Consider the following 11,816-nt stretch of genomic DNA (forward strand, 5'->3'; position numbering starts at 1 on the left):
AATGATTGGGGAGACATTGATTGGGGAAAAATGTATGCCTTCTGATTCACATCTGTGGATATAAGGGATATAAATTCTTATTATTCTGATGTTATCATTTTAAATATATTATTGTCTACATAGATTACATACACAAAAACAATACCATAATTTATTTCTATTAAACCAAGCAGTATTTTATATATTCTTGAAACAAGAGAGGGTATTTTGGAAATTATTTCTCATATATTGTGTAAAAATTGCTATTGAACAGTGAGATCTCTCATGAGATAGAAACCTGGGGTGAGAGACAAAATATACATTTTTTTTACCAGTCACAACATTTTCAACATCTTCTTGCCTCTGAGGCCCATTTCCTTCTGAATTAGAAAGTCAGGGAGCTGCTTCCAAAAAAACAGAAACAGTCTTGAGATGTGACTTTCCAGATGGTGGAATACTATGAACAGATTATTTCTTCCCATCAGCAATGATGGCTCCTCCTGCAAGACCATTTCATTCTATTTCTCTTCGGGATAATTTAATTTTAGATAGCTGCATCCTGGTGTTTCACTCCCATTCTGTCTCATGATCTGTCGAGTGTTTGAAGCATGGCAAGACCAAGGGACTTTAAGGTACAGATGTTAGAGGCTCCTAATATGTCTCTTGAGCCACTGTTCTCATATGTGTTGTTACCCTCCCAACCTATTAGGTCCTAGAGATGTTTCTACTGATAGTTTCCCTGCTAGCATCTAAATTGTTCTATTTTATTCTATGGTTGCCTAGGCCAGCCTATAAATTCTCTTTTTTAACTAGGTAGCTCTATGTGTGAGTGAGATAAGAAAGGACACCTGCCCTCTCAAGATCCATCTGCCTGGGTAACTTTTACTCTCCCAGATCCACCAGCTCTCAGCAGCGCAAAGGAACAGAAACAGGACCCAACACAGCGAGAATAGTGAAAATAAAAACGAGTTTATTGAGATGCTAACCTACATGTCAGCACCTCCACACCACGGCAATTGCGCTGCCTAGCAGCTGTACAACAACTTAAATACACTTTCTCCCGCCTGGGAGTCCGGGGGAATACAGGACAGCCTACAACCATTCATTCACAAAAACCTGGGAACCAATTAGAGTCCAGAGGGCAGTCCCTTCTTGAATTCCTTTGAGCAGAAGCCCGAGGCCGATGACGTAGCTGGGCACAGGCAGGAAGAAACACAAAAGGAGATCGCTTTGGGTGCTTGGGGCCAGGAAAGCGAAACCTCCGCGACAACGGCACCCTTATACCTGCCTGCTGGTGGGATGCAAAGACCTTGAGATGGAAAAGCTTCTTCCAGGGTTTCCCTTTTGTCAAATGTCCATTTCATGGTTTTTAGCAGCAAATGAAAGGAGATTCGTGCCCAGGAATTCTGGAGCGAACAGGGGTGGATTCCTGCCTTGAGCGAAGGAGGTTCCATACAGACACAAATACAAAATAAAACAGTAATTCCTACATTCTACCTAATACAACTTGTTCCTATCTGACTTATAAAGAAATAAAACATAATTTCACCTTCACTGAACAGCAAGATCAGAAATGGAATAATTCATTTCTGACTCCGCTATCAATCTGGTACACTGAGCTTAAAACAGTCAGCCTGTTGGGATAGCCTGAAAAGCCCCACCCCCACTTTCTCCACAGCAAATGTCTGGGCTTGTCAAAAACGTAAGAAAGGCTTGTCACTTTTTGGCCCATATTTTAAGAGGTTTCGCAGGAGTAAGGAGTTCCTTTTTGATCCAATCAGAAAGGAGAGTGACCATTCAAAACTCCTGCCAAAGGAAGATGTAGCTAATATGCTTTTTTTCCACGGATACTTGGCTGCTTTGCATACAGCCCCTCTCAAAACAGAGTGCAAAGAGTGAGTGGAAAGCAGTGAGGTGTCCAGCTAAGGAAATTCTCCAGTGACTTCCATGAGGACAGTTCGAGAACTCACTTTGATAGATTCTAGGTATGCCAACTCTATGCTGACCTCCAGCCTAGTCTAGGATACTTGTGCTTTGCTTCTCTCCATGAACTGGAGATCTGTATAGTTGCCAACCCGCAGGTGGTAGCTGGAGATCTCCTGGGATTACAACTGACCTCCAGGCAACAGATATCAGTTTACCGGAGAAAATGATGGCTTCAGAAGATGTACTCTATGGCATTATACCCCTCTGAAGTCCCTTCCCAAACCCTGCCCTTCTCAAGTTGCACCCACTTCTCCAAACTCCAGGTATTTCCCAACAGGATTTGGCAGCCCTAGGATTTAGTGTTTCACTTAAAACTCAAGGACAGGACAGGTTGTTTCTTTCTAAAACATAGGGCTCTTCTCATACAAGCACAGAGTAGCAAGTCAGTATCTTAAGTCAAAGCAGCAGTGCAAAGAAATAACAAAAAGAGCCTAATTCCAAGTAAAATAGAATATAGCAACTCCAGTGGGCAGCACTATCAATGCTTGTTAACCAGCATGTTTATTGGTGGTGTACAGGGCCATGAGTCTCAGCCAACTTATGGCAACCCTGTAGGATTTTCAAGGTAAGAGACAGGGGCAGTTTTCTGGTGCCTTCTTCTGTGCAGTGACCCTCAATTTCCTTCCAAATACTGTCCCTACTTAGCTTCTGAGATCTGATGGGAAAAGTCTGGCCTGGGCCACCCAAGTCGGGGCAGCATTTTCTTAGCATCCATGATATAGAACAATACTATAATCAGAGGTAACATTCATGTTGCACAAATACGAGAAAATTCTCAGACTGTAATGCCCTGCCACTTTCAAGTTAAGGTGGAGATGGAGAATGCCTTGTACAAAAGGCTCCCCAGCACCTGGAGCAAACATATCTCTTCAGAGAAATGAAAGCTTTATTTCAAATGTTATTGAAGATGTTAAAATACAGGAAATGTAACTCTCTGATTTGCCATGGAGCTTCAAATTTGCATCTCCAGTACTATTTCCTGACCATGTCAACCTCTGACAACCTGCCTCTCCTTTCTTCCCAACTCACCTGTGCTTCATTGTACAGTTTGTCCGCTTCTTTAGATGGCATCTACACCTTCTGCTTGTCTGTCCGTCCAATCCTGAATAAATATCATAGTGACACAACCATGAGCACTGACAAAGACACCATTTCAGTATATTACAACACAGCAGGAACATGTGTGTGATTAATACAGCCACATGGCAAGGATAACTATATGGATTTTTCCACAGACAACTGCTAGTTAGGGTGATTTCAAGTGTGCGCATGTGAGAGGAACACACTGGGTGTGCACATCTGTCTCATCCAAAATCATTCTCAAATGCTCCCCATAGCATGGGATTGTAATACACAGAAGCACACCCACACTGCTGGACATTGGATTCCTCCTAGCTGCCAAATCAGCTCATAATAACGTAGCAGTCCACTTCAGTGAACAGCTTATTGTGTACAAACCAATAGGGCAACTTCCTCCTCAGTTTCAAAGACGTTTTCTTGAAATTAGGGGGACTACACCCATGAGTGTTTTCAGCATATTGTTCTCTAGGCCTTATCGTTCTTTTAATTAAATGGCTGAAACAGAGATAATCTAGGGACTACATCTGAACATTCATTTTGAACAAGGTATGACTATGAGGACTATATTCAACATGTAATAGTTCTATTGTCTGTGATAATATTTTGAACCTATTGATTTCTTATTCTGTCAGAGATTCCTTCAACAGTCTTTCCCAAGAAAACAGTTTCATTAACAGTTCAACTATGTCCGTTTCTGCACAGCACAATTATACCAGGTTACAATCGGTACCTTACAATTCCGATCTATTTTATCCTGGTTTGTCCTGTTGCATGGCTGCCCGTTTCTCTGAAGGAGTGAAGACTGGGAGGAAATATTCCAGTTTGGCCCCTTCCGCACATGCAGAATAAGGCACTTTGTAGCTGGATTTTACTGTGCAGAATAGCAAAATCCACTTGCAAACAATTGTGAAAGTGGATTGAAAGTGCATCATTTGACTACGCACGTGCGGAAGGGGCCTTTGTTTCACATGAACTCGGGTCTTTTGTATTTACACCGCAAGTATATCCACACATGCGCAAACATTCCTGGAGTCCCGCGTTCTGATTGACTGTTTCTTTGGGTGGCAACTTGAATGAATGTCTGTGCCCTGCCTTTTGAATTGCTGGTGCAAGTGGGGGAAAACGAAGCCCCCCCTTTTCCTAGTTCTGGATAGGGCCCTGAACAGGCCTCAACATGGCTAGCAGTGAAAACAAAACAGTGGGGCACAGCATCTCATAACATTCCCACTCAAGTTCTCATATTTTTGTGGAAAACTTGAAAAAAAAACCCCACCTGTGATATGCCCACTAACATTTGGCCCAAAGTGCACATCTCCCTAGCTATGCACTCCAAGCAACCAGTGCACGTACAGAAAAGGAAATGGGGATGTTTAGGACCCAATACCATGAGCAAAAAATGTGCTTGGGGAAACGTTTCAGGAAGGGTGGGCTGCAATAGTCAATGGCTCAGCAGAGTTGAAAACTGACATGCAAAATCTGGGATTTTTTAAAATTGGTGATTTTTGAAAATCCCGAGATGAGGGAAATATTGTGGGACAGACCCACTTTAGGACTGGGAACCTTCTTGGCCAAACTGGGATATTTCCCTTGCTCAATCCGGGATATTTGGACCATGCAGAAACGACCTATGCTCCATCAGAAAGTCCTTGTGGATTGTGCTCATTATCTTTATAAATAAATTTATATGAGAATGTACATGACTGACATTCCTTTGTTTGCATATTTCAGGAGCTCTAAGACTGGGTTGGCGATGACACCCCCAGTAGCTTTCTTTTGAATGGAAAAAACTGTAGCCCCTTCCTTATTTAACTTGAACAATATAGAGAAAAATAAAATGCAATAATGAGCAAGTTCAATAGTTTTCTTAAAAACAGTTTCCGCCTGAATGCTTTCATGACTGGCAATGGGTGGATACCGCTAGAACTAATTATGCTAATTTTAGATGCAAATCAAGAGCCAGCTAGTTTCATACTACAGTGTATTAGAGCTTCACACAAACTACTGGGGGCAGGGGGGGAGAAAGAGACAGGGGTCTTACTGACTATTACACACTTAATGGACATCTATGCATGCTTACTCTCCACAAAACAAAGTTTGTGTTAAAGGAGATTAAGAATTAAGGGGAAATTGTATGCACAAAAGTGAAACTGCAAATGAGGTCAGTTTCTTCAGAATCCCAGCAAACTTGTGTATTGTTTGTGCCCGAGGAACCACAATATGCCTCAGTACACTCTGTGCAAAAAAAATACTACACCCATGGAGCTCTGGGGGGGCAGGGGGCGGGAATGGTTCTGTTAAAGAAGTGAGTGGGGGAGGGGGGAGAGGATCATGTAGACTTCCATCAAGGCTAACTGTAAGAATGTCATGTTGGAATGCTTTCTTGAGAAAGGGGTGGGGGCTCATAGCTCAGCGGTAGAGCATCAACTTGGTAAGCAGACATTTCCAGGTTAAATCTCTGGTACCTCCAGTTAAGGATTGTGCTGTAGGTGATGTGAAAGACCTGAGATCTGCCTGAGATCCTACAGAGCCACTCTAGTCTGAGTTAACATCTTTAATGGACTAATGGGCTGATTCAATAGCCCTGTTCATGTTACAGTGAACCCACATATACCCTCTCTGCATGTGCATATACCTGCTCCTAAGAAAGAGAGCCAACATGTGTTCACTTTACAAATGAAACCAGGGACCAATTCCTGGATACTTATGGGGTTACAATCATACACTCAACTGCCCATGCAATGATGGTAACATAGTAAATTACTCAATGCACATATAAAACACAATGAAGGGTATGACATATGATCATATGTGTTCACTGCATTTTCATGTGTTCGGCGCTGCGTACTTTGCAGCTCCATTTTTCCTGCATGATTTTTAGATCAAATTGCATGCCAAAACTGCATGACTAGAAGGAGTCTCATAAAGCATAAAGGTCCTCATGCAGACCCCCCAGATTCCTGGCTCAGCCCAAGTGTCCTCCTGTTTTGTAACCTAGAATCATTGCTGAATTCTTCCTTGTGACAATGCCAAGTATACAGCAAGCTTAAGCAGAACTTACAGAGGATGAAATATATGTAGGAGAAGGGTCATAAATCTAACACTCCCCCTACCAAAGGCCAAGATTTAATCACAATAAAGTATGGAGGGAGATCTTTCCTAATCTTCTAAAAAATCAAAGACATAATATTTGGGTTTTTTTACCAAGTCCTCCACTGGCAAGAGAGCAAGCCACCTTTGACCACCAAAAAGGCTACACCAGGGATTGTAGGACCTGTGCAGACAAAAACCATTTGCAAAGGTGGTGACAGGGCAGTCAGAAAAGTTGATAGGGTCCTCTCCTGATTATTAAATAATAATTCAGCCATAGTATGTACTGTCAATTTAAATCTTCTCTAGTTCTGAAGGAAGTTCTGAAGAAAAGAAGAAGGAAGAAGTTCTGGAAAGAAAAAGAGCTAGGGACTCCACCCTAAACAGCAGTAAATCCTCAAAGTCCCATAAAAATTACATCACTTGACAAAAATGTCCAGACAGAGGAGTAGTTTGATAATGCTATGTTGTTTCCCATGTCCATGTTATAGCCATTCTGATGTTAGCCAAGAAGATCAACCCTGGAACACATTTTTGTGTGCCAAACAGACACACACCTTCCAGTTAACTTTCTCTCTTATACTTTACGTTTTCAGTGAATATTTTTAATCACTGTAGTCGCTTTTTGTCTTTCGCAACGCTTGAGACAAATCATAATTCATTTCACACCAAAGTCTAAATGAAAGATAACATTTTCGAGGAAACAAACTATATTTATACACATACTAAGTGCATTTCAAAACAACATAAAAGTACACTTACAAGCAATGTCAAGCAGTGTCAGAACTAGAAAAAATCTGAAATTATGTTGAAGTAGCACTTCCTCTCAATATTGTGCTATTTTATACCATTTTAAACATTGACATACAATTCAAGAAAAAAGCCCTGGCATATTTGTGTGTGTGTGTGTGAGTGAGACACAAGTTGCATATATGAGCAAGAGAAAGAGAGCTTGCTACATTCCTAACACTAATCCAGTGCCAATTTTTTCCCATGTAATTTACATAACTCACAAAATCACTAGACAGATCTGGTAACGCAATACCTGAACATTCTTTCCTTCTCAAGTCACATTTGCCCAGTCTCTGTTCATTGTAGGATGGAAAAACTGAATAGGTTCCAAGGCATGGCTCAATGCCAAATTAAACATTTGAGTACATATCCTTCCTCTACCTGTGTAAGCATTCCTGATGCCCTGAAATACAAAAACGCCCTACATTTGTGATATGCCAAAAACTTTCTTGGGAGTTTTGAACTTCTGTTTTAAATGACAAAAAGGAAGTTCTCTGTTTGCCCTTTTGTTCTGGAATGAAATACTTGTTTGACTGGTGGACAAATTTCTTCATAATGATTGGAGCTGTGATTTTTTGGTTTTGTTTTTAATGAAGGATTATTGAAATGTGAGCTGGATTTTCCTGGGGAGACAGAGTCAGTTGCCAGAGACTTAATTATACCTATTCTGGACTTCTTTCCATGGCCAAACTTACTTGATGGTAAATGATGGCTAGCATGTGCACAGCTCTTTAGACCATTCAAGGCACTGTGCACACTTTACTTCAGTAATTCTTACTACTGTCCTGCAAGAAAGTGCTGTAATATGTTAGGTGAAAATAAGAGGATAACTTCTCTAAGACCACAAGTAAAGTCATTAGTAACTAATAATTTGAATCAAGGTCGTATTTGCTCACAATTCACACCATAATACTGAACCGCTTCTTCACTACATTATCATCTTTAGATCTTACTTTGAACACATAATAAAATGTAAACTTTACACACTAAAGTTCATGCATAAAATTGATACAAAATATAACAGCACCTTTAAACACTTATTACTTTTTTAGGACTGTGGCAAACGACCTGCAGAGTGACCCCTCATTCTTTGGTCATTTTGAAATGAATTAAGCTGTTTTCACATTTTGGGACTGAATGCCATTTCTGAAGGAAATATACTCAAAAGATATGCAGTTTTATTCCCATTATTCACACACTACCTCATAACTATGCAGACCATAATATAGTGGATAAAATATAGTGGATAATATAGTGGATAAAAATAAAAAGTGGCAATCAATAAATTTGATCAGTAAAAACAAGATAAACAACAGCAACAAAAATATTAACATCATAAAAACAATAAGCAGTGAAAGTCAAAACCAAATTAGCAGCAGAACAACAGCAGGATAAAGAATAAGCATAAAATTAATGTAGTAGCAATAATAAGTAGTAATATCTCCAAAATACATGTTAAAATTAACCACTAAAACCGCAGGGGAATAAATACACAGAGGCCCCTTCCGCACATGCAAAATAATGCGTTTTCAAACCACTTTCACAACTGTTTGCAAGTGGATTTTGCTATTCCGCACAGCTTCAAAGACCACTGAAAGCAGTTTGAAAGTGCATTATTCTGCATGTGTGGAATGAGCCAGAAAGAAGGCTCTAGACCCGGAGTGTTATAATGTGTTCCTCCAGTGAAAAACAGGCATTTTTCTTCATGGTAACCCATTTTACTTCTATATATCTTTGCAAACTTATGTGGATCTGTTATTTTACTATTCTCTACTGGAATATTCCAGTTATTACTAATAAGCAACACATTAATTTATGTTTACAAGTTTTGTTAACAGAAAAATACATAAAACAGTACTCATTTTTTGTAATATACTGTTTGATCAATATTATAATCAGAGCCCATTACAGGAATATATATGGTAAAAAAATGGAAATGTTTTTCATCACACATAAACCCTAGTAAGTTGTGCGGTGCCTTCCTACGCCATTCTGTGGTGGCAATGAGAGATTCTCATGTTTTCACTGTTGCTGCATATAAAGTGTGTGTAATCTTGCCCTCTACCAAGGAAGACATGATTGGGGAATTTAATCGTTTACTAAAAAAAGTTGACATTATGCAGCACAGCAAGAACCAGGTCAACAAAAAAAGTACACAAAACATAGAGCAGGAACCATACTGCCTGTGTAATCAATGCTTAGCAAGAATCCTAGCTATGTAGCCAACAGTGTACACTGGATGTAGCAATCACATTATTAAATATAACATAAGGTAGCAAGAGGACTCACTTTCTCAGAAAAATGCTGTTATTAGTTGTGCTTTGGAGACATAAGCTATTGTGGTTGTCTTGCAACCCAATCAACATCACACGGAGGTGCTATGGCCTAAACTGGAACTTCCATACAATTGGAGCACATACAATAGCCCATAATCCTGGCTAGAGTCAAAATTTACTGAAACTTATGCAGTTTTGTCCTGCACATGCCTTCGAAGGAATGATGACTGTAATGGAATCTAAGGGAAATGCCACTACGCTTGAAATCAGCAGATATTTAATAGTAGTGGATAAAGTGGGAAGCATAAAACTCACTCAGTGTGTCAACAGAATGAGAGACTTTTGGCTCCAGGATGATTCATACAAGCACCTGGATGAAAAATAGCCTCCCAAAACTACTGTGTATATTGGTTGCTTTCCCACAGTAAGCTCATTGTGAGCAGCTCTCCTCCATGAAGGATAATAGTTTAAGCACACTACACCTTCCATCACAACTCACATTTTGTGGTGTTATTTGTTGCGTGCAAAGTGCCTGATTTTGGGGTGCAAAATGGCTAATCCCATGCTGGAACACAAGACATGCTCCAACTCAAAGCCCCTTTTTTTCAGATAGCCAAGGGTTTGATGAAACGGCCACAGGCACTTAGCCATGAAAACACTGTGAAGTGACCTTTCAGGTTATCAGAGGTCATACACAGAGGTGGGATCCAGCAGGTTCTCACAGGTTCCCGAGAGTAGGTTACTAATTATTTATTATTATTGTGCTACGAGAGGAGGGTTGCTTAATTTGGTGATTTTTGCCCGCGTGATTTTTTTTTTTTTTTTTGCCTTGAATTCACGCCCCACCTCTCTGAAGCAGTGGCAGCGCAGAACTTGAATGTCAGTCTAGCAAAGGAGGTTTTGCACTTTGTCGCGTGGCAGCCTGCGCCTACGTGCATTCGTTTCCTGCCCAAGGACCGGCGCAGCGGCTGCATCCTTGCCACAGGCCCGCCCAGGAATGCCCCACCCCACCCCCGTCGTGCCCCGCCCAGCCCCATTGGCGCTACGCCACAGTTTGAATCCCACCACCATGGGAACCTGTTACTAAATTTTTTGGATCCCATCACTGGTCATACACTATTCCCCACTGACTATGGATTAAGTGAAATGATGAGCAAGTGAGAGAGATGCCAGAATTTGCAATCTTTCTGCCACCGCATCTGGAATAAACAGCGGTGACAACGACTTCCTGGATGGGGTGTGACCAACCCAGCAAGTTCTCCTTATCTGAGGTCTGATCTTTCCATTTACTTCAGCTACGCTTGTGTATGTTTGTGTTGCTGTTATCATGCCAACAACGCCGTTCTTTAAAATTCTAAGCAGGAGTTCACCATTTCCTTCAGTTTCAAGAAACAGCACACAGGCTGATTCACCCTTTCATCAGAAACACATATGGTTGCTGTTTCAGCCAAACAGGTTTGGATCCAATTTAAGATTAAATTAAGTGCAACAGGGCAATGCAAATCACCAAGCATCAGTTGCCTGCCTCACACAACTTCTGGCCTTATATGCCAAATTGTGACAGAACTATTTCTCCCCTCTTTGTCCCCTGTAACAGTTCTCCCAGTTCATAGACCTTTCGAAAGAAAGTAATTTTAATATCTGTAACTCCTTTCCTCCTTAAATTGGGAGAGGGGCCTTTTGGTATTATGGTTAAAGTTGAAGTGGGGGTGAGGACCTGGATTCAAATTCCAACTCTGCTATGAACATCTCAACCAGCCTACCTTATAGGGCTCTTATGAGCATCAAAGGGGAGAACCAGGCAGGTCGCCCTGAGCATAGAATCATGGAGTTGGCCATCCAATCCAACCCCCTGGCCTGTAGGAAGACACAATCAAAGCACTCCTGAAATATAACCATCCAGCTTCAGTTTAAAAACCTCCAAAGAGGAAGACTCTACCTCCCTCTGAGGCAGCGTATTCCACTTTTGAACAGACCTTACTGTCAGGAAGTTCTTAATGTTTGGGTGGAATCTCTTTTTTTTTGCATCTTGAATCCATTACTCCTTGTCCTAGTCTCTGGAACAACAGAAAACAAACGTGCTCCCTCTTCAACATGACATCCCTTCAATTATTTAATCATGGCTATCATGTCAGCCCTTAACCTTCTCTTCTCCAGACTAAACTTACCCAGCTCCCTAAACCACTCCTCATAGGGCATGGATTCCAGACCTTTTACCATTTTGGTCACCCTTCTCTGGACTCGTTCCAGCTTGTCAATCTGCAAGTGTGAGCAGAGGACAGGGGAGATAAAAATGTTTGTCAACAGAATACCTCTCTTGGTGTCCACTTCTCAGAATCAGTGGCCATCCTCCCCACCCCACACACTTAGTACACAACTCCCATAGATAGATCAGCTGGAGGCAACTCAGCCTATAACCTACAGTTCTGTTCCTTTGCCCCTCTCTACGCATCTCAGCAGCTACTTTTCCTACTTAGCCCTCCCATCCAGCTGCCGCAGAGCAGCCTCAGAGCAGCCTTTATGCAAAAGGCTCTCATTTTTGCAAAAGGCTCTCCTTTTTGCAAAAGGTCCCCCCCCCCCCCCAAGCATCTCCTGACTCTGGCTGGTACTCCCAAC

Source organism: Sphaerodactylus townsendi, linkage group LG02 (genome assembly GCF_021028975.2).
Source record: "Sphaerodactylus townsendi isolate TG3544 linkage group LG02, MPM_Stown_v2.3, whole genome shotgun sequence".
Lineage (NCBI taxonomy): Eukaryota > Metazoa > Chordata > Lepidosauria > Squamata > Sphaerodactylidae > Sphaerodactylus > Sphaerodactylus townsendi.